Below are 25,216 nucleotides of genomic sequence, written 5' to 3' on the forward strand. Positions count from 1 at the left end.
TCCAGCAAATCGACACAGCAGTAACATGAATTGTTAAATCAAAGAACCGCCGAACGGTTCTCCTTTCCGTTAATAGTGAACAGTTTTCTAGTGATACTTCCTCATCACTAACTCACTGGTATATTATAATTCAGATGTAATCGGTGATTCCTTATCAGAAGAAATGTCATCCTGGTAATTAACAAAGGATACTGAAAGGTACGGAATAGAAAAACTTCCGAAGACTGTTAAATATAAAACCGGAAATGATGATGTTTTAGGAGGGAACCAGAAAGAGTGGCTAAGGTGTGGTCGTACAGCGGGGGGTGGCGCGCCCCTCCAACAGGTGGGCCAGCTCCCTCTCCGACTGACCCCGAGCTCGAGATCGCGCGCATCACGCGGGGGAGGCTTCCTCTTATAAAGCGAGCGCGCCGCGACGCTCGGCCAGTACAGACAGCGTCCCTCAGCAGCAGCACGCTCTCCCATCTCAACTCGCAGAGCACGTAAGTGACGTTCCCATGACAACCGCACTTCACATTGTTGGCTCGTACAAACGGGCTAAATGACAGAAATTATATATCAGTTTACAGAGCTGGCAATTATTGACGGTCAAATATATTCTGGTTCCATCGGATATGTATTTATCAAACACTCTAAAGAACTCTTTTTTTCAAAATTGCTAGTTAAGAAGGAAATGAATATAGATTTTTTTTAAGGAACAGTAATTATATATCGTGCTTCTGACACTTAATTTTATCCATATTTTGGTTTCTACCCGATAAAGCAGGCGCCTAAACAAGCATAATTTTTTCATAATTACATTGACGTAAGAAGAAAGTGCCAAATATTAACTTTTCTTGTGAAAATTGAATTCCATGTAAAGGTCTTGCACGCAATATTTCTGACTTATTCTACGTTTGAGGAAAACTACCCGCTCCCCTTACAAGCGACCATAATTTTTTGTAGCCTATAACGACCTGCAAAAAATACGCTTTCTAAAATACCGATATCGGTTGAGTTGTTCGCAAGATTACTCTCGACAATCTCACGAAAGTGTCACGTGTATAGAAGACACGAAGAGATACTGTAACTTAAAGCATCCTTCTCCATAGTTCTATTAAAAGCTGTTCCTTTCCTTCAGTTATACTGTAATTCGTTAACCCAAGTATTTCTGACCCTAAGGTTGATTGGATCATTCATCAGTCGTTTCGCAAAATGCAGGCATTCCATTTAGTTAGACTATTAAAAGAGTTACTGTAACCGATTGGCACAATACAACAAAGTAAGGAGGCTTTCCTACTTCTAGCCGTTGGTATTACTACAAGTACCGTCAATTCCCAATATAATTTCATAAATTGGAAGATCTTAAGAAATGTGACCTTAATTAGGGAACAGTGAAATACATTGTAGGAATTTTCATGAACGATCAGATTTGATTAATACTAAATTAGATAGAATGTTGAGGTTTATTTCCTAGCTGGTGAGGCAAACAGCTTTACAATGTGAAGGAGATTTATCGATTTTAAGCAACCTTCAAAAAAATTTATTATTATATTTATAAAAGTTTCTGTTAAATTATACATAGATGCTTATCCTAAGGTTGTTTGGATCATTCCTCAGCTGCCTGAGGTATTCGTTGTGTTTTAGTTCTGCTGTCAAGCAATATTTGTCTATGTGAATCTAGGAGAACTCCATATCAGAAGAAGTTGCTATGAAGGGAATTAAAGTACTCACTTTGTCCTTGGACTGTCGCAGAGCAACACAATACAAGGATTGCCTACCCATAGGCTGCAACTGCAGTCGATATTCTCAACATAATTTTAGAAATGAGGGCTTCTTTACGAAGACGTCTGCTAGCTAAGGATTAGGCAGCATTTTTTGTTATTTTCATGAAAAAACTCAGAAAATAACAATTTTTCTTTTACTTAAGACTAATTGGGCGATATTTCAAAGTTTATTATCTTCCTAAGAAAGCATAGAAATTTTACAATATCTCAAGGAGATTTCATCGTTTCATATCAATCCTTACGCGAATATCTGACAATATTTATCACGCGTAGCTCAAATGTGTGGTCAAGTAATAAATGTTTTCTACCCTAAGATTGTTTGGATCATTCTGTACAAGGTGAACGTTTAGTCCCAGCATGTGAATATTCTTTTATTAGGCTGTAAACTGTGTTATTGTCTCCAATTCAGGGAAACATAAAGCGATAAAACGTATTAGACAACACAAGTTACTATGGCTGGAACCAGAATACTCCCTCTTCACTTGGTTGTAGGAAAGGTTGCCCACTTATACGCTTCAATGCTGTAGGCGCTGAGTTTACGACAAGAACGGTCAATTCTGAATATTATTTTAGCAGTAAGGGGACCTTCCTAAATGTGTACCTTAATTAGACACGAATGAACTATTTCCCATAGAAGTTGGTCAGGCACGGTCAATTTTGTATGCATTAGATATTGCAGTGTATTTCCTTGCTGATAATGTACAAAAGTTTTACATTGTATCGAGATTTAATCGATTTAAAGCAATTTTGTCGAGAATATCTGATTATATTTACAATTTCTACTTCAAAGATTGACCATTCATCATATGTATCTTGAATGAGTCAGTTTGAGTCGAATGTATGTATCTGTTTTAACATCGATTGTCTCCGATTGATACAAAATATAATCCGATATGATAGGAAATGAGAAAGCAATGGCGTAAATCAAAGCACTGTACTCTTTCTTTCGCCTGGACTGTTGACGAAAATACAAGGCTGGGAGAAGTGTTGCCTACTCATAGGCGTTGCGGTTACGATGTCTACGAAGAATAATTCTCAAAGAAACACAAATTTGTACGCTAACTCGGGAATAGTGAACGATAATTTGAGGAATTTTCATAAAAATCTGTACAATGTGTCTTACTTCCATTTAACACTGAATTGAATGCCACTTTAAGATTACTGATGAAACTGGGCGATGTTTAAACAAAACATTGAGCTCAAGGAAGGTTCCTCAGATGTCTCTTCACTATACAGAGAGTCAATTTCAACTCAGTGCGTGTATTTCTCTTAGTTTCCCTATCAAATGCCTTAGTCATCTTAGTCAAGGACATTTATGTAAAGGAACCCTTGTAATCATTGAAATCAGATAATAATATTGCCTGGCGTAGTCCTTGTAAGTCCGACCCTCCGATGAGGGTGGGTGGAATCTGCTGTGCGAGCCTCGGCTCCTTTCAGGCAGACACCCAGTGGGGGTGAGCTTCATGTACGGTACAAGTTTAACAACATAACAGCCCTTGTGCCATTATAGCATTTCTGGTAGTACTGGGATACGAACCCGAGCCTCCGAGGACGGCCGCTAATTACACTAATCGTTACGCTCCAAATCAGGTACACCAATGTAGGAATTGTTGCCTACTCAAGGCGCTGTGATCAATATTCGTCATGTTATAATGTTGCACTCCTCTTCATTGAAGTTTAATCAGACGATGGCGGACTTACTGATGATCCAACCAGCCATCGAGCTGAGTACTAATGTACATAATTTTAGGATTACGAATAGCATCACACGAAAACTGGTCAGCAACCATCAGTTTTGTTCTATTTACTCCTAAACTGAATGAAATGTTAAGGTGTACTATACAACAATACGTGATTATTCTAGTTTAACTTTCTTGTGAAATACTTACTAACCCTAAAGTTGTTCGGATCATTTCTTATGTCGACTTGAGTATGCAGGGAATCCTTTCGGCCTAATATGTGTATCTGTTCAATTTGTCTATCAAGTGCTAATTCTTAAGCAACATTTCCCTCGAAAAAATTAGAAAAAGGCTAAGTCATCTCCGTACCGGCCAGGAAGGTGCTGGGTGGGACGGAAGATAAAGGCTTCCACCATCCGTTAACCTGGGTATGTGAGTGGTCAGCTCGACGACCGGCCATGTGCACCTCCGGAAGAGGAATTCTCGTTTCTTAAAATTTTCGACTTCTGAAGGGGATTCGAACCCACGTCCTTTCGTCTGAATCTAGCACGTCTTTACTACCTCGACCAGACAGAAGTTACCATGGCTGGAATCAGTGACTAATGCTACAGCCGCTGAGCGTCTTCAGAAATAATTAGGGATGGTGAATGTTACTTTCATAAAGATAGGTCAGTAGGGATGACATTAAACTGGTTAAAACTCCTTGCTAATGGAGAAGGAAGGTGGTGGTGGTGATTACTAGGCAACCTTCGTCTATATAACACTAATCAGAGGGAAAAATGACGACATCGGCCACGAGTGCTCTAATACTGTCGCGGTCGGAAAAAAACAAGGGAGAGCGTGGCACAAGTAGTGTAAAATATGACAGGGGGCCCGTGGTAGCCGACCCACACTCTGTAGTTAATATCGTAGTCGTCTCTTATGACAGGCAGGGGATACCGTGAGTGTTATTCTACCCCCACCCCATAGGAGAAATTTCACAATATGTGAGAGAGATTTCATCAACTTAAAACAATCTTCACAAATGTGCCACATTACATTTAGTCTTCATGGATGTTTTTCTGTCAAAATCTTTGTGGATGCTAACCATGCGGTCCATTGGATCGTTCAGAGATCGTTTTCTCTAAACAGCGAATCATTTCCAGTTTAATGACCGTATCTGTTTTCGTTCGGCGCTCAAATTTGAAATTGTGAGCCATTACGGCAAAATTTGAAGGTTTCTTTCCCTAAAAGTAGCATAAGATGAAGTGGTGGCTGGAATCAGAAGACTAGTTTGGCAATACATGGATGTAAGGGGGGTTGCCTATACATAGACGCTGTGGTACGACTGGGAAGAACTTTCATCTTACCGGTACTATTAGAAATACAAGTACGCCTACCTCAAGGACGATAATTTTATATATTTTTCTTAAAAAATTGTTAGTAACTAATTTTTCATTTATTACTAAATTTGATTAAACATTATATGTTATCTACTGTACTTGGTGATGAAATTGAGACATTGTAAGTTATTTGGAGGAAATTCCATTAAAGCAAATCTACACAAGAATAGTTATCAGTCTACGTTGTGTTTTATATAACCGTCCCTCATACACGAGAAAACCTTTCGTGAGGGAACAGGAAATTGATTTTTTATTTATTCATTCATGAAATTCCCAACGAGCAAAGTTCACTTTAAGGGCTGCATGCATTTGACATACACATTACATTCATAATGTAAAAATTTGAAGCTGTGATATATTTTAGTTAGAATGGACTTTAAAATTGAAACTGCTACAAAAACTAGAATAAAATTGGAAGACACTGGATTATATCCAAACTAATAACAACTTAGCAATTTACTGATATATTTGTCACATAATGTTTAGACCAGGTAATACTGAAACAATAATTCACAAAAATTAAGTTTAAATTATTTCATTGTTGAAATATTTTTTTCATGAAGTAACTTAGTTTGTTGTATAATTCTTGAGACTTTTTGACCCATAAGTTACCGTACCTGATTGACAGGTATAAATATTCCGATTTTTTCGTGTGTCATGTTGATATATGTCCCTATTATATTGTATGATAAGAATTCTACTTTAATGAGACTTGATGTGACGTTTGGAAGCGCTGGGACAGTGAGTGAGGCCTTACAATTACCTTAATGACCAACACTGACACCTATGGTCATCCCAAAGAGAGGTTTCAGACACATCTAAACAGGTTTGACGAACCAAGGATATCCATAATACGAACAAAGGTGCTAACTCTCTTGTTTTCAGGTACGAAGTCAGAGTTGATACTTGTTCACTCACTTTTGGAACGAACTCTCTTTGTGCGTGCTGTTATCCACGAATTTCCCTCCATGCTGTAAGTGGAATTTGTCGTCTACGATATTGTTCCGGGAGATAATTTTTTATAATTTCCATTTTTACAGCGTAGTTTATATATTTCTCGGACTAATTCTCCAATAGATTTGCCGTTTTATCAAATGATATTCGAGCTCTCTTCAGGAACATTAAGTCATCATTAAGAGAGTTGATAAAATTGCAGAGGTTTCTCACATTACCACACCGTGCTCCATTGATTCCCCTGGAGCCATACTACAAAAAGAGAAATCTGATGAAAAAACAGAGAAATACGATTCAGTATGTCAGCACTGCCACGCACGTCGTGCTCCAGGTGTTTGCGCAATCATTTCAATGGTTCCTGCCAAGCGTTCGGGATATTCTAAAACTAGCACAGAACGATTTTATTTGTACAGGAAATGGCTGGGAGTGGAAAGATAGTGACTGCGAGCTTAATTAAGGTGTTAAAATGTGGAGCCACACTAAACCGCCGTCAGGAGTGATGATGATTTTACAACCCACTAACAAACTTTAGGGTTCTCGAAGACGCAAAGTTGCTGGAATTTCGTTTCAGAATCATCAGCGAAGTGAGCTGCCAACTTGGGCTCAACCCATTGTCTCGTAAAGGTAGTCTCACGGCTACGCACGGAGCCACGTCCTTAAGCGTGCTGACACCATTGTCTTTCTCGTAATACTAAACAGAAAACAAATGGAAGGGGTCCGACACTTCGAAAATGAAGGTATCGACCAAAGAAAGACAAGGGCCACGAATAGCGTAAAAATGAAGGACTCCCTAGAATTCGCAAACTTAATACCGTCGGGGTCGGGAAAGAGAAATAGTTGACCAAGGGAGGTCGGAGAGTGAGGAGCCTGACACAAGTAAATGGAAGGAATTTCAGGACTCAGCTGAGGACTCCGTGGTCACCAATCCACGCTCTCAAACCTTAGTCTCGTTTTAGTCCTCTCTTTCGGAATAAGCTGGGTATATTGTGTATTACACGGGAGGCAGTACCGCGACAGGTGGCTCAATAAAGGTCTCACTTGCTTTTCGAACATGTTACATTAAACTTGTGCATTTTAACAATGTCAAGAAAACTAGCCAAATAAAGTGTGGTGGAGCGACGCCCATCACGAAATATTTTATGTTTAATAACGTGCACCTATCACTGAGCTGGTTTAGATAAGTGTAAACTACTTTAATAAGTGTAATTGGCTCAGTTTTTCTCTGCCGGGACGTTTTGTAACGTTATTCATGGAGGACTTTCTACGTGAGAATGCGCAGAACTCTACAAGTCTTGTCTTCTTCTGTACGTTTGTATTTTTTTCAGCTGTTTCAAAAATGTTTGGTGTCTGGAATTTTGAAAACTTGTAATCCGAGACTAATCGAGTTTGTACTACAATGAAGGGATTCAAAGTTTCCCGTCGAAACAAATGCTTCCCTAGAAGAAAAGAGCAATTCATTATTCCTGGCAAGACGTTATTCAAAATATGTAAAATGTATGAAGTCAGCACACAGAGTTAGTTAAGTTTTTATTTCTCAAGGATTATTGTTTAAAAATGTAATTTTTGATCGTTTTCGAAAATATTTCCTTTTGATACAAAAGAAGACCTATTACAGGACAATCCTCTTCACAATGACCATGCAGATAGAAACTAACATGCCTTAGTCTCACTCATTATTTGAGTCACTTTGGTGTTTCCTTCCTGAATATTAACTAATTTTCTCTATCTTGACCATAAATTATGCTATGATATTATTTATCAGAGCTCTCTACATTCCAGATGAAAATGAAACCCTACAACATGTTTTCCAGTCTTTGACCGGGTCAGGGATGTAATGAATGAGGCAGATATATGCTATAAGTACGATGGGGTCGCCACTCCCAAAGTGAATAATTAATGACTGAGAGATGCTATGAAATGAGAATGGAGAGTGTTGTTGGAATGAAAGATGACAGGGAAAACCGGAGTACCCTGAGAAAAACCTGTCCCGCCTCCGCTTTGTCCAGCACAAATCTCACATGGATTGACCGGGATTTGAACCACGGTATCCAGCGGTGAGAGGCCGACGCGCTGCCGTCTGAGCCACGGAGGCTTTACATTCCAGATATTGACCTAAAATGTTCAGAGAATGCAAGAAGTAAACAGGATTCTTGTGCGTTCAAGCATCGATCTTTGTTTTGCGTCACACCGTCTTTGACAGGTTTTATGACGACGATGGGATAGAACAGAAGGAATGGGAAGGAAGGGAGCGAGCAAGCCTAGTGTGAAAATGGGGAACCATGGAAACGAAACTCTGGGCAAAGCCAGGGTTACGTTGCCCAAATCACGTCTCCACTTTTTCGGTTCGTATATAATTATAATTTAGTCCTTACGTGGTCCTAGGTGACGATATCGGCAGAAATTTGCTGTCCCTTTCCCTAACATTTATGTCATAACGGGGTAGAGCGAGCTGTTCCTGTTCTAAATAAGTTTAATAACGCTGTCGTATTTCACGCTGATAACAAATGTCATCGTATTAATTAATGACTAGAGTAAAACAATTGAAACAGAATTACTTTCTCATTAATAATAGAAATGAAACAGACGCCACTGTCTATGACGGGTGCCGGAGGGGTCTTTTGTAGTATAAGCTCCACGATGTCAGGCGTCAGACTATTTGATTTAACGTTCGTCAACATACTTGTTCATGCCGGACTCGAATACAAGCAGTAATTCAAATGTAAAGAAATAACTAAATTTCTAAGCAGATTTTCGATCGAAACAATGCGGAGATTTTAGTCTCGTTTCTGACTCAGGGACTAGGTGTTGTTACACACACCACACTAGTAACTAGCGCGAAATTCTTCGCAGTAAGTTGCCTTGTATGATGTACAGTATATCGTAATAGTTTATCCATTTCGAGAACGAGCAATTCTTATGGATGGTTGTATAGAAAATTAGACAATAATTATTTCTTGCTAGAATATGATATAATTTAATTATTATAAGGAAAGCAAAGCAAAGTCATCTCCGTATAGGCCATGAAGGCCCTTGGAGATGTGGAAGGTAAAGGCTTCCACTATCCTTAACCTCGGCACTTGATGAGGTAGAATGGTTGGCTCTACGCCCGGCCGCCTTTGCCCCCAAGAATTAAACCTGGTACTCATTTTTGATGTAGGCTGAGTGAACCTCAGGGCCATATGTACCTCCGGAAGTGGAAATCTCGTTTCTTAAATTTTAGGACTTCCTGACGGGGATTCGAACCCACGTCCTTCCGTGCGAACTGCGAACAGAATACGCCTCGGCCAGGCAGCCTATGTAACTATATGGCGAGACTGAAGTGGCACAACTCCTCGTTCCGAGTTGTCTTTTGTCTTTCAGATTCGCTCCAAACAATTCATAACAATTATAATCTGTTGCGCCTGGAGGGTACTTTCGCAATAATTACAAAGGCGTTAATGACAGGAATATTTCTGTTTGATGAATCTCGGAGACGAATTGGGAAATGGACTAACTTCCGGAAGAAGTAACGAGAATCTGTAGGGGTGTTCAGCGTGTGATCACACCGTTGAAGCCAAGAGAAAAACTTTTATAGTTTCCTGTCATTTCCTTTTATTTTAAGAAGCCTGGGGCATTTACATTGTAATGCAGAAGATGGAACTAAGTCCATTGCTTTGTAGTCCTCAGCAATTAAAACAATAAAGTAATATTTATTGGGCCGGTGAGTGGTAGAACAAGGGCTGCGCTGAGTGTTCGGTGTGGCGCCATTTTAACACGAGAAGTAACCGCAAGATTTATTACAATTTCAACTTTTTACACTTAATTGAGGTTTTTTAAGTACACCGGTGGTTCGTGGGGTCCACAAGAGATATTGTACCTACTTCACGACAACCGCGATACACGAGTCACTTAGTTTACTGACAACCACACGACCGTTTTCGGTTATATATCATCTTTATTTTTGTCCTTGAACACCTGAGTTATACGAATTTTTGATCACCGTGTACCTAATACTTTTGCCAATGATCGTTTCCTGTACTTTAGAGTTTTATCTCAGCTGATTCACTTGACTGGCACATCAGACGTGTGTGTTTAGTTCTCGCTTATCACCAACAAGCTGCCTCTGTGAATCCGTGGTAGAGTGTCGGCCTCCGGATCCCAAGATAGCGGGTTCAAACCCGGCAGAGGTAGTCGGATTTTTAAAGGGCGGAAAAAAGTCCGATCGACACTCCATGTCGTACGATGTCGGCATGTAAAAGATCTCTGGTGATACATTTGGTATTTACCCGACAAAATTGATTAAATCTCAGCCATAGACGCCCAAGAGAGATCATGTTTACTCTAGGTCCGCTAGATGGCAGACAGAGTAAGCCGGAACGTCGAAATTGACGAGCAGACAGCCAGATGGCGTCAAATCGAAATGTCTGCAAACGGTAGCTGAGGCCATACGATTATTATTATTATTATTACCAACAAGCACGGAACAAATACCTGTCACATTCGTTTATCATAAATATGAAAAGTAATATTTTTATGGCGCTAGAAAAGGTTGAAATTATCACGAAATCCCTAGATGAATATTACATGTAAAAAGAATCTCTTGGTAAAAAGTATATCAAATTACTAGCGTCTAATTGAGAAACTGCTAGACTTGTTCGGTTCAAATGCTGCACAAACATTTCTATTTTTCCTCACATTATTTGTATATCTAGTTTCATAGAGTTCGTGTCACGAGAAATCTCCTGTTCGTTTAAGAAATGTTGTAGCAAAGGAGAGAAGAAACAACAAAAGGAGTTAACAATATTTTTTCTGTCGCCATCTAGTGCAGAGCGCCCAAATGTCCAGTCTCGCTAAACACGACAGCCTTTCGGTCCCATGTTCGATTTCCGGCAGGTCGAGAATTTTAACCACCATTGGTTAATTTCGCTGGCACTGGGGCTGGGTGTATGTGTCGTTTTCATCATCATTCATCCCGTTCACGACGCGCAGGTCGCCTACGGGTGTCAAATCGAAAAACCTGCACCTGGCGAGCCGAACATGTCCTCGGACACTCCGGGCACTAAAAGCCATACGCCCTTTCATTTCATTAGTGATTGATTGATTGATTGATTGATTGATTGATTGATTGATTGATTGATTGATTGATTGATTGATTGATTGATTGATTGATTGATTGATTGATTGATTGATTGATTGATTGATTGATTGATTGATTGATTGATTGATTGATTGATTGATTGATTGATTGATTGATTGATTGATTGATTGAAGCGTTCTTTCCTCCCTCGCAGCTGTAAGTGCTGGTTAAGGAGAAAGAAAGGCTACGAGTAGAAAGTTATTGTGAAGTTTCTTCCAGAGGACGGGAAAGAAGCATAACGCATAAAAACAAACATATTTTAAGAAAAACATAAGTAGATGTTGGTGGATGCAAGAGCACTGCACGTGTCTATGGGAAGCACTGTTGGTTGAGTGTCACTACTGCTCAGGTACATCTGCATCCTCATTGTACTCTATAAACAGAAAATAGAAGAATTATTTCCTCTTCCTTCTTTGAAGAACACGATAATCACTTCTTGCTAGAGACTGCCTGAAGACAAAGAATGCAGTAGTTTGTAACGATCGTCAAATTAGGTTAAGAAATACGAGCCTCAGTGCTGTGTAGACAGGTGCACAAGAACATTTCCTTTCTTCCACGATTGCGCTGATATTTCACTGGATACAGTCCTTTACCAACAGACTAAAAAATTCAAAATCAACAATCGTGTGTTAACCGGCTCATTGGAAGCGTCTAAGGTGGGTCAACGTTGTGACGCCCTAATTTACTGCCCCGTTCAAAGTGATTAAGAACTCATCATTTCTTTAGAGCAATAATAATGATAATGATAATAATAATAATAATAATAATAATAATAATAATAATAATAATAATAATGATAATATTAATAATAATAATAATAATAATAATAATAATAATAATAATAATAATAATAATAATAATAATAATGATAATGTTGCGCGGTCACTGGAGAGGGTTCGTGGAGGTATTTTGATTTGACTCCGTGCAGGTGACTTGCGTATCTATGAGAACAGGGCCTTACCCAACATGAATTTTAATGTTGAAGACCGCACAACACCCAGAGGAATTAACCAATGAAAGTTAAAATTCCCGTTCCAGGCGTCAATCTAACCCGTAAACCCTTCCAAATGCACGCCAAAAGTTAAGAAATAAGTTAACAGCACAGTTAAATTGAAACAATGTCTTAAGGTAATTACAATTTTCTGGGATTTGAAAGAATCATCTAATAATTTGCACATGCGATAAAAATGTGATACGTCGTTTTACGCTTAAAAGAAGAAACACAGCTGACGTTAGGCTGCGCAGTAGAAAACATGAGATCTGAGAGCCCTGTGGTTTCATCTGTCCGGAACACTAACTGGCAATCCCGACGAGTGAAAGAAGTACGTCTTCACGATCACAAGATCGGGGGTGTGATGAGGGATTACTCAATCAACGCAGAACAAACTGTGGAGCCTCATTGAGCGTGAGATTCAAGAGGGCTCGTTCCAACTGCACGATCGAGAACAACGGCCTCCGGATGTCGGGATACGAACCGGACAAGCAGCAGTAAAGCAAGGCATTTATATAAAACAGGAGGTAGAGGAATATTGTTACTTGGCTAGTGAAGGCCTTTCTTAAGAAACGAAACTTGCTCACTTCGAACAGTGATATAGGAATTAGGAAGACTGGAGCAATAACTCGCTCAAAGAGACAATATAAGCTTTCGGAATCTGGTCTTCCAGAAGGATGCTGAAGGTAGGATGGATACATCGAATCACGAATGAAGAGATACTGAATCGAATTGGTCACAGAAGGAAGACTGGGCGAGAATAAGAGACAGAATGATAGGACACATCTTAAGACACCCAGGACTTGTGCAGTTGGGTTTTGAGGGAAGTGTAGGGGGTAAGAACGGTAGGGGTAGACCAAGGTATGAATATGACAAGCAGATGTAGGATGCAACAGTTATGTAGAAATGACAACTTTAACGCACGATAGGGTGACATGGAGGGCCGCATCAAACCACTGCTCACCCAGTGATAATAATAATTATTATTATTAACTCATTAATATCTGCCCGTTAACACCGCGACTAACTACTCGAGAAACACGAGACGCCATCAGGGGTGCTCAGCAAGGAATTTGACAGGTTCCAAGAATGGTGTGGACCAAAGGAAATGGATAAATATCGGCAAAAAACGACTCTCCAAATATAAACCAATGGTAGCTGTTTCATCGTCAGAACTACGATTGCGAAATATGAGCGAATGGTACACATTCATCAATAACTCTGATACATTCTTCATTAAATACAAATTTCGAATTTGAATAATTATGAATTTAATTTTGCGCATATTACATTATGCAGGAAAAATCTGGAAAGAGATTTGAAAATGTTAGAGTTACGTTACAGGTCAAAAACAACGAATACAAAATTTACAGTTTAAATTCTGGCATAAAATGGTCTGAAAATTACTTGGAGCTTAATCATGCTTGGTTCTATGTCCATCATAGTTAACATCTCTTCAGCGTAACTCCACGTGATAAAATAAGGAAAGTAAACTAAAATAAATCTTTAACACAAGGCCGAAACGTACGACAACGATCGTGACACACAGATCAATATTACTCCACCTGTGGAAATGAAATAGAAGTAAGGAATTTCCCGTTACCATCATCAATAAACTACCATTAGATTATACTAAGAAAACACTATCTTTATTATTATTATTATTATTATTATTATTATTATTATTATTATTATTATTATTATTATTATTATTATTATCGCGGCTTTGCGCAATCTATCGGCGTCGCCACTTCATATGTATCTCGTGGAGTTTTACGGTCTGGTTAGCAGAGTGCTCTGTTGTAGAGAAGTCCATTGAAAAGCCGAAGTAGCTTTTCTAGTCTCAGACAGAGCACCTCAAGGAGAAGGATAAGTCGAGGGTTTTAGCACCTCACCTCCCTCCTTCACTATCCTGACTGCGGCACCGGTAACCAGTTCCAGAAGCAGAGGACATAATTACACGCAGTTAAAATCCCCGACTATATCGGGGATCGAACCTAGGACCCTCAGAGGCGATCATTAAGCTACGGACTGGGATTTTATTATTACATTTCTTTCACTAATTACCACAGTTAAACCCTCAGTCTAGAGTACTCTTGTTGTTTGCTACCAACTTGAAAATATTGAATAAAACTGGGCCTATGTGTGGAACAGTACATAGTTTGTTGTTGATCAATAAGTAATTTCCTGTGGTGAGGAAACATTACCGGTAATAAACACATTAAAAATCTGTTTTCATTTTTGCGGCTACGAGTCTCATTTATTATGTCATCACAATGATTCTTGACCGTGTGACCTTCACAAATGACGGCAGATCATTCCCAGAAATTACAAATTACCCTCAGATACTTGGTAGCAATGGTGGCGCTTGCTTTAACAATGCAGGATCATATATATTTTGATTTCCTTAGGGAACCTGAAATGTTTGTCCTGAATGCGTGAATGCGTCCGTTATTGGAAATTATAAATTTTCCATTCATTCTTGGTCGACAGCGTTTCGGTTCACTGTTTCGTTCTACAAGGGCATCCTCAGATTATATCAAATGTCTTTAAATTAGGCGCATATATGTACAGTATTGTTTACTTGTCAGTGATTGTCAATTGACAAGTAATGATTGTAGTAGTCCTTCAATGTCACTTGATGATGATGATGATGATGATTGTTGTTTAAAGGGGCCTAACATCGAGGTCATCGGCCCCTAATGGTACGAAATGAAATGACAACAAAAAGTTCAAAAAATGCACTGACCAAAATAAATAAAAATATCATGAAAAATGAATGAATGGACATGAACCAAAAAAAAACCCAAACAAACACAAAAGCACTGGATCCGACTCAAAAACGGTCATAAATAACAGTATTACTGACCAAGGGACCACTTATAAAGCACAGTCCTGAATCGATTATGCTTGATGTCTAAAGGGGTCCAAAATCCAGGTCTAAGGCCCCTCAGTATGGTACATGTCACGAGTAAAGAAGAACCATGATATTTTCAAGCTGCGGTAATAATCAAAGGTAGCGTAAACTCACAGTGTTCCAAACATTGAGGTACTACTCACAAGTATTGTACGTCGTAAAGGCAACGCAGTCCTATGGTGTTTCTCACACAATCGCGCCACTCATAGCCAATGTAAACCGATGAGGTTCCTCACCTAGGTGTACTAATGACGGGCGCCGGCATTCCTGTGGTGTTCCTCACATAGTGGGTACTAACCACAGGCAACGCCCAAACCCATGGTGTTGCTCACATAGTGGGTACTAACCACAGGCAACGCCCAAACCCGTGGTGTTGCTCACATAGTGGGTACTAACCACAGGCAACGCCCAAACCCATGGTGTTGCTCACATAGTGGGCACTAACCACAGGCAACGCCCAAACCCATGGTGTTGCTCACATAGTGGGCACTAACCACAGGCAACGCCCAGACCCGTGGTGTTCCTCACATAGTGGGTACTAACCACAGGCAACGCCCAGACCCGTGGTGTTGCTCACATAGTGGGTACTAACCACAGGCAACGCCCAGACCCGTGGTGTTGCTCACATAGTGGGTACTAACCACAGGCAACGCCCAAACCCATGGTGTTGCTCACATAGTGGGCACTAACCACAGGCAACGCCCAAACCCGTGGTGTTGCTCACATAGTGGGTACTAACCACAGGCAACGCCCAAACCCATGGTGTTGCTCACATAGTGGGCACTAACCACAGGCAACGCCCAAACCCATGGTGTTGCTCACATAGTGGGCACTAACCACAGGCAACGCCCAGACCCGTGGTGTTCCTCACATAGTGGGTACTAACCACAGGCAACGCCCAGACCCGTGGTGTTGCTCACATAGTGGGTACTAACCACAGGCAACGCCCAGACCCGTGGTGTTGCTCACATAGTGGGTACTAACCACAGGCAACGCCCAGACCCGTGGTGTTGCTCACATAGTGGGTACTAACCACAGGCAACGCCCAGACCCGTGGTGTTGCTCACATAGTGGGTACTAACCACAGGCAACGCCCAAACCCATGGTGTTGCTCACATAGTGGGTACTAACCACAGGCAACGCCCAGACCCGTGGTGTTGCTCACATAGTGGGTACTAACCACAGGCAACGCCCAGACCCGTGGTGTTCCTCACATAGTGGGTACTAACCACAGGCAACGCCCAAACCCATGGTGTTGCTCACATAGTGGGTACTAACCACAGGCAACGCCCAGACCCGTGATGTTGCTCACATAGTGGGTACTAACCACAGGCAACGCCCAAACCCATGGTGTTGCTCACATAGTGGGTACTAACCACAGGCAACGCCCAAACCCATGGTGTTGCTCACATAGTGGGTACTAACCACAGGCAACGCCCAAACCCATGGTGTTGCTCACATAGTGGGTACTAACGACAGGCAACGCCCAAACCCATGGTGTTGCTCACATAGTGGGTACTAACCACAGGCAACGCCCAAACCCATGGTGTTGCTCACATAGTGGGTACTAACCACAGGCAACGCCCAGACCCGTGGTGTTGCTCACACAGTGGGTACTAACCACAGGCAACGCCCAAACCCATGGTGTTGCTCACATAGTGGGTACTAACCACAGGCAACGCCCAGACCCGTGGTGTTGCTCACACAGTGGGTACTAACCACAGGCAACGCCCAAACCCATGGTGTTGCTCACATGGGTACGACTCACGGGTACCAACACGGAACCCCGCTTGAGTGCTACGAATCACAAAACTATTCAGTACCTAACAGAGTGGTACTACTCCCAAGTAAAAGCGACCCATGGTGGTCCACGCGTGATGGTACAAATCAAAAGTAGTTTCATGGTTCCAAGACAATCATCCCTTGGTCGTCCCATTTAGTCGCCTCTTACGACAGGCAGGGGATACCGTGAGTGTATTGTTCGTCGGCGTTTTTTGTACTTATGTGATCTACTTCTTCCGTTATCTCCAGGGACTGAGTTCAAACACAGTCAGCCATTTAGTACGCTCAAAGTCGTACAGTGCCATATAATATCGATGGTAGACTTGAAACAACCTCAGCATTCAGTTGTCTTTCTGGATGACAAGATGCCGTTCGCTTCGTTCTACAACATGGCGCGATAAAGCGAGTTCATAAAATAGGGACTTATAACTGTTCGCGTGTGAAGAATGTACCCCTCATGATCATTTAGACTTTCAGGGCCCGTGTAATAACGTACGTAAAGTCAGTCAACGCGCATTTCATTCGGCGTGATAGGTAAAACAAGCATAATTACGATTGAGCTCTTTATGAGCCAGAAGAGTGCTCTGATATCAAGTAGAGTGCAGTCTATAATGGCTCTGTAGCTGAGGGAACACAGAACGGCGCAACTTTCTTTGAACCATTCACTTAATGAATGGGTTTGAAGTAAGAAGAAAAGCCTAATTAAAATTTCTTCACTTCATCGAGTTCATGACTTTTCGTTTTTCTAATAGAATATTAAGGGGCTGCCTGGACGAGGCGGTGAAGGCTTGCTCGGTTTACCCGGAAGGACGTGGCTTCGAATCCCCGTCAAGAAGTCGTAAAATTCAAGAAACGAGATTTTCACTTCCGGATGTGCATATGGCCCTGAGGTTCACGCAGCCTACACCAAAAATGAGTACCAGGTTAATTCCTGAGGGCAAAGGCAGCCGGGCGCAGAACTAACCACTCTACCCCATCACGTGCCGAGGTTAGGAATGGTGGAAGCCTTTACCTTCCACTCCTCCAAGGGCATGGAGGTGACTTTGCTTTGTTTTTAATAGAATATTAATTTGAATTAGATCTTGTACTTCCGTGTGGCGCACATTATGTGAGAATCTTTGTTTGTTGATGACTGTTTGTTTCTTTCTTGTAGCATTCCTCTAGCCTTTTCTATAGCTGTGCGTATTCTAATTAATGACTAAGTAAAAATGGCCATGCATTCATGAAAGAATAATTTGCTTCCTTAAGATTTAGAAGTAGAGAGACAGACACGTTTCATGCGCCGTACTTTCTTGGATGCGATCAGCACTCCCTTTTGGTCCATGGCTTTGAGCTCTATTTACTCTCTGAACTTTCTGTAGCTCTGAGTAGAGTCGTTCATCTGCACGATGAAGGTGACAGTTCAGTGATGCGGAATGTATTTAGGTGGTGGTGATTACTGTCTGAAGAAGAACTACAACTGGGCTACCATTTTCTGTTGTACGTTAATAAAAACCGGGTGGGAATATGGACCTGTACCTGAATATCAACAAGACCAAACTCATGACAAGAGGTTTACCATGAAACATTATGATAAATAATTAGGTAATCAAAGAGGTGAATGTTCAAGCATTAGTAGAAGTGGCTCAAACAGTCGAGAAACTCGCCAAAGAGCAGCATTCAAAGGCCTGGATAAGATCTTCCAATGTTCAGACTAAGTGAGAAAGGTTTTGAAAGCTGGGCCATAAAGAAGCGAGATAACATTTGAGCTCTGTATTGCGTATCTCTTTGATAGCGATGAAGGATCAAACGAGATGTATCTCTTGAGGCACTGACAGCTGTCATATTTTGGACACATTATGAGAAGCAGTATTTCATTGGAAGGTGCTGGAAAGTTGGAAGGGTCTCGCAGACGAGTGTGAGACTCCATCAAATGCAACATGAACTTGTTACTGAAGGGTCTGAAACATGTGGAGGCCTCTGGAAGGAAGGAATCATCAACGTGCACGGAAAGACCAGGAAGGGTAAACCTGACACAGGGTTGACCAAGAGAAGCTGTATAGGAAAGATCAAAGTCAGGAGGTTGACACAAGTATGAAGAAACAATGCCAGGCTCAGCTAGGATACCAGTGGTCACCAACTCACGCTCCCATGCTCTGGGCCCCCTTTTTGTCGCCTTTTACGACAGGCAGGGGATACCATGGATAGAGGGGTTGGAGGAGTATGAAGGAGTAGAAACGCGATCTCTCGTGAATCTGTCACCAGTTTCGTCGACAACGAGATAATAGAATAGCGCGTGGCCCGGAGCAGCTCGTTCGCCGTATGGGCGACCTGCGCTTCACCCGGCCCCCCCAGACATTGGAATTAACCAATGAAGTTTAAAATCGCCGACCCTTTCGGGAATGAAACCGGGGACCTCCTGGGCCAAAAGTCAGCACGCTAACCATTTAGCCATGGAGCCAGACCGTTTTTCTGTGAGTGATATTGCAGCCCCGGGATTTTCACCACAGATTTCTCCTTTAGAAATGCCATCTGCATACAGCGCACGAACATTGTTGGGGCATGCATTAGGGCTAGCACGTCTTGCTTGTATGTTTGTAAACATTATTACTAAGTCCTCTAGTTGGTGCATTGAACTGCGATGTCAGCGATTTTCCGTTAACATTCTATAATTTTTTGATACACCGCCTGTCATCTTATCGCTTACGAACAACTCCGACACACCTTTGTCATGAGGGCTCATGTGCGGTAAGAGCCAGCCGTCGTGGAACGAACCCTAAATCCCCATATAGCTCGTCTTCACAGTCTGAAGCGGTCGACAGTAGGAAGAGTTAAACAAATGAGAGTCACGCACCGAAGAACTCATGCGGAAGATTTTAAACATCAGATGAATTAGTGTGAGTATTGATGTGAAACTCCTCTGACTTTTTCCTGGATTGCGGGGGATGGATTCCTCTGGGAACTTCATCCTGTTTCCACGTCCATTAGAAAATTAATAAATACGTTAATTTTTGTTGCAAGGGTTTAAGCTACAATTCTGTTTGTACTGGATGTAGAATTGTTCACCGTGAAACTTCACGCTCAGGGAATAACATGGCGGATGTCCATCCACTTCAAAAGTCGATATCACGTCGAGTATCGGACTGAAGGTTCGAGAGTCGAGGAGCTGAAGGTTTCTGAAGGGTGGCAAAATGCAGGACGTTAAGATGAGAACACCGGGTCACGGTAAGGAAAATTATCAAAATTGTGATTTTCTGCCTTGTAGAGAACAGGAATGCGATAAAAAATTTAAAAAGCGGAAAAAGTTCTGTGTAAGAAACTTCAATGAGCACGGGGCACACTTAAAGGACACGCGCCCTTTAGCAAGCTTTAACAGTGTGCATGGTCGCTGGGGGAGCAATAGCGCGTATGTGGCGCCTCCCAGTGGATCAGACTCTGGCTTTCTGAGTCCAGGTTCGATGCTGCTCAGTCCACTGATATTCGAAGGTGCTCGAATACGTCAGCCTCGTGTGGGAAGATGTAGAGGCACGTAAAAGAACTCATTGCGACACCTCGGCGTCTCCGAAAACCGTAAAAGTAGTTACTTCAGGCAACATCCTAGAGATATCAGCTACGAATTACAAGTAAATAAAACATAATGATTAAATTTTCCTGCAAATTACAATCCTTTTCTTAATCACCGTTATCCGCTCGATTAGATTGGCAGTTTGTACCACTAGGAGCGCTAATGCAGCCCATATTCGGTGGGGACATTTTTCAAAAATCAAAAACGCCTGAGGGTATTGAACCAAGCAAAAAATTACAGAAGGAATTTGGGTAGCATTTTAATAAGAAAAGAAGACGAGTAACAAACAAGGCTGTTTTTCCGGAACTGGATTTAGGGTGGAAGCGATTTAGAGCTCTCCAATATTCACAATTTGAAGCGTCTTGCGCTCTTTAGCCCTTCAACGTTCGGCACAATTGAAGAAATTGCTTAATGTTAAGTTTTTCGTAGTGTGGGGAGTGCTACCTTGTGTGCTAAGAAATGTGTTCAACAAGGTGTCGTGTGGTCAGCACGACGAATCCTCTCGGCCGTTATTCTTCGCTTTCTAGACCGGAGCCGCTACCTCACCGTCAAATAGCTCCTCAATTGTAATCACATAGACTCAGTGGACCTCGAACCAGCCCTCAGTTCGAAGTAAAAATCCCTGACCTCGCCGGGAATCGAACCCGGGGCAGGCACATTGTACTGTAGAACTGCCTAAATTCGTCACACATTCCAACACTGCGATACGATAAGGTTGATTTTCTTTCACACGTAAACACACGAAAATTATTCTGATGTGGCTAATGGACAGGAAGTGAATTGCTCCCGCAGCGACTAAACTATTAGAGAGAGATCCTAAATCATAATCTTGTTGAAAAATCCTCGTACTCCACAACGCGGTGCATGAGATCTTCCTTGTTTAAATGGCGATGTCGCTCGCCGCCTTGTGCTGTTACTAATGAATCTCCATCTGAAGAAAAATTATTAAAAGGAAATGAATGGCGGACCAAGGAGTACACAGATAATCCGCATTATGGACCAGGAATATTGTCAGTAGCAAGAAATTACACTGAGAAACTTTTGTCAGGTACATATTTTCGTATACTTGACTACATTTTAAAGTTGAAAAGTAGTGGTCCCCATACCATGAGAAACGTAACATTAAGCAATTTCCTCAATTGTGCCGAAAGTTGAAGGGCTAAAGGGCGCTAAGACGCTTCTAATTGTGAATATTGGAGAGCTCTAACAAACTTAAAAAATAGTCGAAAATCACTTCCACCCTAAATGCAGTTCCGGAAAAACAGCCTAAAACCACTGCTTTCTATACTTGTTTTATTTTTATTCAAATCATAGCCAAATTAATATGTTCACACAATTATTTCTGTAATGCGTTCCTTGGTTCAATACCGCGAGGCATGTTTTGATTTTTGAAAAATTTCCAGATGGAATGCTTAAGTGAAACTCTGCATTGACTCACATTAGCGCTCGTAGTGGTGTTTAAGTGAAACTCTGCAGTGACTCACATTAGCGCTCGTAGTGTTGCTTAAATGAAACTCTGCAGTGACTCACATTAGCGCTCGTAGTGTTGCTTAAGTGAAACTCTGCAGTGACTCACATTAGCGCTCGTAGTGGTGTTTAAATGAAACTCTGCAGTGACTCACATTAGCGCTCGTAGTGTTGCTTAAGTGAAACTCTGCAGTGACTCACATTAGCGCTCGTAGTGGTGTTTAAATGAAACTCTGCCTTGACTCACATTAGCGCTCGTAGTGGTAGAAAAAGCCAAACTGCTAATCTATTCACGGCCGACTTGATGCGTCACTGTAGGGAGGGATCCAGTCGGCGGTGATCTAATCGACGGGATAACGATGATTAAGAAAAGAATTATAATGTTTAGGAATAAAGAATATATTCTCATACTTTATTATTTTTAATTTATTTAAAATCCGTAGCTCATGTCCATATAATATGCTTGCCTGAAGGGAACCTAGGTCATTGACACTTTCTGTGAGTGAACACGTCCTGCGTCATCACTAAAAGAAATGTTAAATTAAAGGCAACAGTGAGTTTAGTGAAATAGGGTTCTTTAATGAGTTGCGTACAGTGATACCGATATGTTGCAGCACCGTAGATAATTTAAAATTCCGCGGCGGTTGAAGCATTTCTGTCATCGCTTGGCCGGCACAGCGTATCTGCCACATCGCGGCATGCCAACACTTCGCTCACTCTGTCCGAGCATCATATGAGATAATAATTAAAATTAAGAATTAAGAAAATAAACTCCAGTTGTTGGCAATGTTGTCTCCTCCTGCATCCACATCGTCTTAGGAAACTCCGATTCGTCTCCCGTAATTGAGGCTGTTTCTCTCCAGAGTTCCTCAGGGCAGTGGTATCGGAACTTTATGTTTTCTTATATATATAAACGATATGAGTAAAGGAGTGGAATCAGAGGTAAGGCTTTTTGCGGATGATGTTATTCTCTATAGAGTGATAAATAAGTTACAAGATTGTGAGCAACTGCAATGTGACCTCAAAAATGTTGTGAGATGGACAGCAGGCAATGGAATGTTGATAAACGGGGTTAAAAGTCAGGTTGTGTGTTTCACAAATAGGAAAAGTCCTGTCAGTTTTAATTACTGCGTTGATGGGGTGAAAGTTCCTTTTGGGGATCATTGTAAGTATCTAGGTGTTAATATAAGGAAAGATCTTCACTGGGGTAATCACATAAATGGGATTGTAACTAAAGGGTACCGATCTCTACACATGGTTATGAGGGTGTTTAGGGGTTGTAGTAAGGATGTAAAGGAGAGTGCATATAAGTCTCTGGTAAGACCCCAACTAGAGTATGGTTCCAGTGTATGGGACCCTCACCAGGATTACCTGATTCAAGAACTGGAAAAAATCCAAAGAAAAGCAGCTCGATTTGTTCTGAGTGATTTCCGACAAAAGAGTAGCGTTAGAAAAATGTTGCAATGTTTGGGTTGGGAAGAATTGAGAGAAAGAAGAAGAGCTGCTCGACTAAGTGGTATGTTCCGAGCTGTCAGCGGAGAGATGGCGTGGAATGACATTAGTAGACGAATAAGTTTGAAAGGTGTTTATAAAAATAGGAAAGATTACAATATGAAGATAAAGTTGGAATTCAAGAGGACAAACTGGGGCAAATATTCATTTATAGGAAGGGGAGTTAGGGATTGGAATAACTTACCGAGGGAGACGTTCAATAAATTTCCAATTTCTTTGAAATCATTTCGGAAAAGGCTAGGAAAGCAACAGATTCTGCCACCTTCTTGCAGGGTGTGACGGTTTCTTCCCAACACTTTACTTTTTAAGCTCCGTCAGATGGACGGTGACGGCCATTAATAACACGGTCTTCAAAAATTTCCTCAACTAAGTTTAATGTGTCGTTAGCTGTATGTGCAGTGGCAGAGTCTTCTACAGTCAGTTCGTCAAAAAATAGTTTGATGATATTATCTGTGTATCTTTGTGCGCTGAAGAAAAAGAAACTTCTGTATCCATTGACTCCGCACCTTTCTCCAATCCGTTCGTCATGTAAAGGAATTTCGTATACGCGATGGGGTTTCTGTACTCCAATACCCGTTATTCTGTGTCGAAACAACAAAAGTATTAAGCGCGACGAACGTTTCGCAACATCAAGGTAACATTCTGGTAGCCCGCCATGCTGCAAGCCGTCTGCCCTCATCATGTACAGTTCGCTGTATAACGAGCTCGAGTTTCCCTAACTACTTGCCTGCAGGAAACTGTTTTCACATAAATACCTGTGTACATACAACACTTGACATCTCGAGAACACTTGGAGCGACACTTAATACACGGACGTGAACTGCGAAGTGCGGTTGCGCTGTGTAACAGGAAGTAATGAGTCGACGGAACGCAGATAAGCTGAGCGCGCCTGCCAGCCAAGCTCTGCATTCAGACTTGTGCCCCACCGTTGGCTGTCCTGGGAGTGATTGGTTGCACATTTTCTACAATTTTTCTTGCGTCACACCGATGCAGATTATTATGTCTTATGTCTTATGGCGATGGTGCGATAGGAAACAAAGCAGCCCTCGCCTTAATTGAGGTACAACTCCAGCATTTGCCTGGTGTGAAAATGCGAAACCACGGAAAATCATGTTCAGGGCAGCCGACTGTGGGGTTGGAACCCACTATCTCACCTCGTTTTCACTTCCAGACAGATCCCTTCTACTTCCTTACCCAGTTTCCATCACGATCATCCATTTAATGTCCATTGGCTCGTCGACTGAGGTTGCTGTCAGGAAGGGCATCCGCCCGTAAAATTCATCTCTCCTCATCTCCAACCCCGTATCAAGTACGGGACTATGCGGTAGACATGTTACCGGATTACCTGAGCACTGGCTACTGATCCGTGGCTTGGAAACACACCGTCGGACGTTCTTCAATTGGTTTTTCGTAGTTTTCCATTTTCCATTCATAATAGAAAATCGTTTCTTTCTCTCTTTCTCTTTCCTTCTTTCTTTCTATCCTTCTTTCTTTCTTTCTTTCTTCCTCATACACTGCAGGAATGGCAGGTCTGCTTCGGTAGCCGACTGGTTAGCGTGCTGATCTTGGGACATTAAAGACCGGGATTCGATTCCCGACTGGGTCGTTTCCCTTCGCGTGCTTGTGTGTGTCCACTGTCCGGAGGCTAGTGATAGTTGGTGGCGGCTGTTCATTGGAGAAATCCCTCCCGAACCAAACCTGGGTGCGGGCAAGGGGGACATTTCAGTCTGCCCAGGGCTCATAAACTTGGCCCTGACCATTTGTATGATATATCTCAATGTTGAAAATAGGGGTTCCCATGCTACGATAAACGTAAAATTTAGTAAATTCCTAAATTGTTCCGAAATTTGAAGGGCTGAAGGGCTGGGGAACTTTTCAAAAGTTGAGTCTTGGATAGTTCTGTCAAGCTAAAAAGGCAAACTGCTAATTTAATCGACCGGATAACAATGATTAAGACATGGATTGCAATTTTTAACAATAATACTCACATACTTCATTTTTATTTACCTAAAATTCTTAGCTCATATTTTCAACATTTACAGTTGCTTGCCTGAATGGCTAGAACTGTGTATTTTTGTATCTGTAAACTTAAAGCATCAATGTCTC

At 41.6% G+C, this 25,216-nt stretch overlaps 1 protein-coding gene across 2 annotated transcripts in view; it reads left to right on the plus strand.

The window, feature by feature from the left end:
• Positions 1 to 437: 437 nt before the first annotated feature.
• The window catches only part of CCAP (Crustacean cardioactive peptide), a 180,278-nt gene continuing 155,499 nt past the window's right edge, over positions 438 to 25,216 (plus strand). For both annotated transcript variants that reach the window (XM_068229863.1, XM_068229864.1), the window contains exon 1: positions 438 to 482. The gene's annotated coding sequence lies outside the window, so the exon portion shown is untranslated. The remainder of the gene's footprint in view (positions 483 to 25,216) is intronic.

Source organism: Anabrus simplex, chromosome 12 (genome assembly GCF_040414725.1).
Source record: "Anabrus simplex isolate iqAnaSimp1 chromosome 12, ASM4041472v1, whole genome shotgun sequence".
NCBI classification, from domain to species: domain Eukaryota; kingdom Metazoa; phylum Arthropoda; class Insecta; order Orthoptera; family Tettigoniidae; genus Anabrus; species Anabrus simplex.